At 38.5% G+C, this 5992-nt stretch overlaps 2 long non-coding RNA genes across 2 annotated transcripts; both read left to right on the forward strand.

Annotated features, from left to right (window-relative positions):
* The first annotated feature begins 192 nt into the window (after positions 1-192).
* LOC135530232 (uncharacterized) lies at positions 193-707 on the forward strand. Its single transcript, XR_010453821.1, has 4 exons — positions 193-332; positions 428-455; positions 547-587; positions 675-707. It is a non-coding gene; the product is annotated as an uncharacterized LOC135530232 (long non-coding RNA).
* Positions 708-2123: 1416 nt separating this feature from the next.
* Positions 2124-5380, forward strand: LOC135530234 (uncharacterized). Its single transcript, XR_010453822.1, has 2 exons — positions 2124-2774; positions 3157-5380. It is a non-coding gene; the product is annotated as an uncharacterized LOC135530234 (long non-coding RNA).
* Positions 5381-5992: the final 612 nt, after the last annotated feature.

Here is a 5992-nt window from a genome sequence, read left to right on the forward strand (position 1 = left end):
AAATCAGCTGTTAGTGGTCCTAAAACATCAAAATACAAGTTTAGTGAATGACTCTGCTTCTAAATGTACAGCTATTGATATGTTTCTAACATCTCTAAACTGTTACGTATCTCAATAGTCACTATTAGTAAGTCTTATTCGCACTAACATACTAGTCATTGTAAGGTTAGGTTATACTGTACAGATGATTCACTGTCAGTTTCATTAGGAGCCTCATTCACTAACCGTTTCTTCAGGTACAAGGTTCCACGTCGTCATCAGTCTGGGTACTTGTTCCCTTTTCCTGGTTCTGCTAGCTGTGTGTGTGCTGTGTGTTCTCCAACGCAAGTGTGGTGCGTGCTTTCAGATAACACATTCTTATTTTGCTCCAAATGCTACTTTGAGTTATGTTCAAAATTGCTAAATTATCTCTATGCATCTTTTGAAGGGGTTCAAGGCAGGCCTGTAAATACTGGGTAAGACGGGTGTATTCATTTTAGATTTACATTATTTTTCTTTATTCGTGCACGGCTATATCTTTCTGACTGTACTGCATTGTCTCAACAGAAGCCCACCTGAGCAGCAAGACCAAACCTCACCTTGTGTCTGTGAGTATGAGAGTTAACTAAACCACCACTGCCTTTATCTCCTTTTGTTCAGTGTTTTATTTTCCCTCATTCTCTCATATTAAACAGATTCTGTCATCACAAAGCCTTCTAGGGATGAGGTGAGTTGGTTTGAACCAGTGCAGTGTGAAGTAGCCTAATATGCACTTTACTACCAAAATATCAAGCAATATTGCAAATAGCACCAAAGACAACCCTGCTGTGCACACAGCTCAAAGTGACTTGAGCTCTCTCTTACAGGAAGAGGACACTAGTCTGCATACGCTACAGTGACATATACCTGTGACCAAGCTAGTCGTCAATATGCAACAGTGACATCTACCTGTAACCAAGTTGAACCTGGGCGCACCAAGATCAAGTTTGAAATAGCTGGAGAGTAATGCCCTCTTAGCAGAATCATAGAAGAAGAAACATTTACTGATAACATGTTTTGCCATAGTTTACAGTTACAATCCTATATTTTGTTTCATATTGGATCATAATTTACTCATAGTACAAAAACAAATTTCTGCCACAACATCAAAGACTGAAGATATCTACTCCTTTCTGAAAACAAGCATCTTCAACTATTTACATTTAGGTTAAATGAAATAAATGAAAAGTACACTGGGTGAAACATAAAATAAATATTTTGTTAATTGAGTTACGAATCTTGTCAGCAGTCACCAATCAGTAGTCACCAATCTATTTCACTCCTTGACAAGAGTCAATATAGACTCAAAGCCACAAGAGGGTAGACCACATGTCAAAATTTGCTTTTTACATCTCTACATCTCTCTCTCTACATCTCTCTTTAACCATGTCTGGTGTATATTAGTTTTCAGTGGTGGAAAAAGTACTCAACAAACATACTTAAATAAAAGTAAAGATACCTTAATAGAAAATGACTCAAGTAATAGTAAAAATCACCCAGTAAAATTCTACTTGTGTAAAAGTCTATAAGTATTTGATTTAAAATATACTTCAGTATCAAAATTGAATGTATAACTCATTTCAAATTCCCTACATTAAGCAAACCAGAATGCACCATTTTCTATTTTCTTCTTCTTTTTTTACAGAAGGCCAGGGACACACTCCATCACTCAGCCATCATTTACAAACAAATCATGTCAGTTTAGTGAGTCTGCCAGATCAGAGGCAGTAGGGATGACAAGGGATGTTCGGTTGATAAGTGTGAGAATTTGACAATTTTTCTGTCCCTGCTACATTCAAAATGTAATGAGTACTTTCTGGGTGTCAAGGAAAATGTATGGAGTAAAAATTACAATGTTTTCTTAAGGAATGTAGTGAACTAAAAGTAAAAGAAGAAGAACAAATATGAATATAGTATAGATACCTCAAAAACTACTTTAGTATTACTTAAAGTATTGTTACTTAATTAAGTACTTTTACACCATTGTTACTTTAAAAAAAAAAATGTTTTGTTAATATCACAGTTTACTTACAGTATGTGACTTTACTTCCACCTGTTGATACACTACCTCATATTTCCTCTCTCTGCTTCCTGATTTTCTGCTACCCTCTTCCTGTAGTCTGTCAACATCTGTTCCTCTCAGCCCATTTGCAAACCCACATGATAATTGCAATAATTCAATAATATTTTAAATATACTTTTTGCAATTACAAGCAGTTCCTGCCAGTTAGGCCTGTATAGACCCAACCTAATCTGGAATACCCAGAACAAAATCTTGCATGAACATAACTCTCATAACCTCTGTGCTCCCGACAGACGTAACATGTTCGTTACAGATCTTAGGACAGATATGCCCACCCAGATCAGTCTTATCTACACCTGCAATTGGAGCACATTACAAACCTATGACAGCTATAGGTATGATAGTGAATATGAAAATTATGCACCATCACAGAAGGGTCATAGTTGGGAGCTATTGTTTCACCATAAAAGGAGAGAGGGGAAACACAAAATACAGTGTGTCACTCTCACACTCACTACTGTGGCATTGCCTGAGTCATTATCTACAGCCAACAGCTCCTCTGTATATTTCTAAAAGCATTTTCGAGAGCATGTGAAGATAGTCGCCCCCGAAAGCATTTCTCATTTCCATATATCCTGTTTCAGTTCTCTCTCTGTATTATACATAATAACAGGTGGCAGGTTTAAAAAACTCTTAATCGTGATCCAATGAATGTGCCGCTGGTGCCTTATGTGTGAGTTATGTACTATTAATAATATCATTATTGTACTGTATAATAAAATATTAAATAATTGACTTCCATAACAATATCCCTAGTTGTACTTTTGGTTGGAATGACAATGAATGACATTTCTTGTAGTCTCTCTAGACCTACAGTTAACAGATGCAGGTACACTTCTCCCCTTCTCTTGCTTGTTTTGTCATTCAACATTAGGGATGTACTTTTGTGATTTGCATAGTAATCAAAGGCTGGGCAATAAATGTTGGGCTCTAAAGAAGGGAATAATCTTGCATGTTGAATTTGTTTTAGAACGGACACAAATCGTATTTTTTCACTACGATGTTATCATACCTATCTTTCCTCAACTACCTCTCTCTTTCCTCTTCCTTCAAAGGGACAATGAGAAACAGACAAACACTTGGATTACCCAGAAGAAGCACCAGATCTCAGTAAGCCTGAAGTTTGTGACCCTGACTGAAGTGGTTGAGCTGAGCAGTGAGTCCTCTGCCCTTGTAGAGGGTCAGCAGTGTTTGTTCTATGTGGATTCTAAACTCAAGGAGCTTGGTCGATCAAATGCCAGCCACAGCCAATGCTCCCTCCAAGTAAAGGGGTCAGAGCTGCCTGGGTGGAAGCCCAGAGGGCTGTGGTCAAAAGTCACCGTCCAGTGTCATTATGAAGAAGAGAAGAAGAAAAGACAATACCATGACATAATTATGTTTCTATGTAGCTGCCTCACACTTTTCCTCCACTTTGCCACCATAGTGCTTTTTTGGTTTTCTGTGCATAAACAGTACAGTGGGCTGGCACACAACATATAAGCCTGTTATAAATGAATAACAGTTGGAATTGTGGCTTATTGAAAGGATTTTATGATTTTATGTTTCCTTTCAAATAGTCATTTGTCCTCATCCCTTTGTTACAATAACAGGAAGGTGAAGATGATTTGTGCTATGTCACCGTGTCCCATGCTGGTGCTTCTCCATCCTACTCAGTCAAGTTTGAACAAGGCCATGACTATGCCACAGTGGTCATATACTGACTGGCATTGCCAAACTGAATGGACATGAAAGGACTTCCACATGGATAGATTGATTTTAACACCTACATTTCAATTTTCTTTCCAAGAAATCAATTGCATAAATCAATTTGCAATGTAGTTTTGATTATCCAATTTGTCACATTAAGAGAACAAGTTTTTGTATTCCACCATCGGCTTAATTTCTGTTTGTCTCGTGTGCACCTGTCAGTCCCAGTCGCGGGAAACAGTAACATAGCGCGTGCTACTTTTCGCTGACCAGATACTCATCTTTGCTTACCTGCTGAAAGCTTCTAAAGGTAAGCCATTTACTTAAAGTAATAATGACTTCTTAGGCTACTCTCTCGTTTCTCAATTAAATTGAAATCACATGTTAAGTCAGATGCTTTCATAAATTCAACGAGGGTTAATGTCTACTCCGAATGTGCACGGTCTGTGTGTATATTGGCAAGTTTTCTAACCATTTTCTCACGGTGTGGTGGTTACAAACTACTCTACTAGGCAATAGCAATACAAGACACGTTTATACCACTAAATGGCAATGTTAAATCCTGTTTTGCAACAATTTTAAGAGCTCCTTGTCGGCAGGGATAACATTTTTTGGACATTTCTGTTATTGGAATAGGCTATCATCAAAATAAGTCAATCGTACAATACCATTGGAAATGAATGTTGAAAGTTACATTTATGTTTCTAAAATATTAATTGAAAATGTATTGTCGCTGCTTCCTGTTGACAAGCCATTTTGATACATAGCCCAACGTCAAAACACAGTCTAGAGATTAGATTAGACATTAGAGATTAGAGAGTTTAATAGTCACATAATGCACATGGTTGCAGATGTAATTACAGGACACGAGCTCCAACAACGCAGTACAAAGTGAAGTAAAATAATACAAATAGATATAAATACAATGATAAATGTCCATTGAGGGTGGGGGCAGGGTTAACGTCCATTAGAGGGGATGGGAAATGTCCAAAGGAGGAGCAGCAGGGTGAGTAGTCGACTAGTCGTGACTATTCAGCATAATACATGTCTATTGGGGTGAGGGCAGGGTAGAAATGTCCTTTGAGGTGGTGGGTAGAAGCCTGATGGTCTGGGGGTAGAAGCTATTTATCCAGTCTTACAGTTTTTACCATGGTGCTCCTATTCTGCCTGCGTCTGAGTGATAGAAACGGGAAGAACAGGCCATGGCTCGGGTGGCTGGGGTCCCTGAGGAACGTCTTGGCCTCCCTGCGACACCTGGTGTCCAAATCAATGAGCAATATGCAGAAACTTTGTTATATATTCAGGCCAGGATGTGACATGGGTTATTGTGGTGTGTTTTTGTCTTGGGGTTTTGTGGGGTGTCTAGCGTTAGTCTATGGCTGCCTGAGGCGGTTCTCAATCAGAGTCAGGTGATTATCATTGTCTCTGTTTGGGAACCATATTTAGGCAGCCATATTCTTTGAGTGTTTCGTGGGTGATTGTTCCTGTCTCTGTGTTTGCACCAGATAGGGCTGTTTTCGTTTTTTTGTACGTTTGTTATTTTGTTAGTTTATCGTGTTTAGTTTCCGTATTAAATAAAATGAATCACAACTACGCTGCATTTTGGTCCGCTCCTCCTTCCCACAACGAAAGTCGTGACACAGTAATCATATTACTTGTATTTTTTTTAAATGAGCACCTTATAAACTGCACACGCATCAAAACCCTGGTGTTTGGACAAGTGGCAATAAATCACTGATATCGATTAGGTGGGGGGGAATCAGGTGGTAGCTAACACAACTGAAAGAACACGGAAAAGTAGACAGCTACATTTTGGAGTGAGGCAATTTGATTTGGGGGTCGCCAAAACAGAAAGAGAAACGCAACACTTATTTTCCAATCACTCATATTGATATCACATTCAAATCAATTGCGCGAGGGGGAGATAAGGTTGAAAGTCCTGTTAAAACTAACACTGATCTACAACTACATGGAATCTGGTAATAATGTGTAGACTACAGCTAGCTACATTTTGAAGTGTTGCATTGTGGGTCGCCAGCACAGTAAGTAGACATGCCCAGCAACACTTTTTTTTAACACTTCCATCAATATTATTTTTCTAACTTTATTTTACTAGGCAAGTCAGTAAAGAACAAATTCTTATTTTCAATGACAGCCTAGGAACAGTGGTGTTAACTGCCTTGTTCAGGGGCATAACGACAGATT

This window comes from Oncorhynchus masou, unplaced genomic scaffold (assembly GCF_036934945.1).
Source record: "Oncorhynchus masou masou isolate Uvic2021 unplaced genomic scaffold, UVic_Omas_1.1 unplaced_scaffold_12953, whole genome shotgun sequence".
NCBI classification, from domain to species: domain Eukaryota; kingdom Metazoa; phylum Chordata; class Actinopteri; order Salmoniformes; family Salmonidae; genus Oncorhynchus; species Oncorhynchus masou.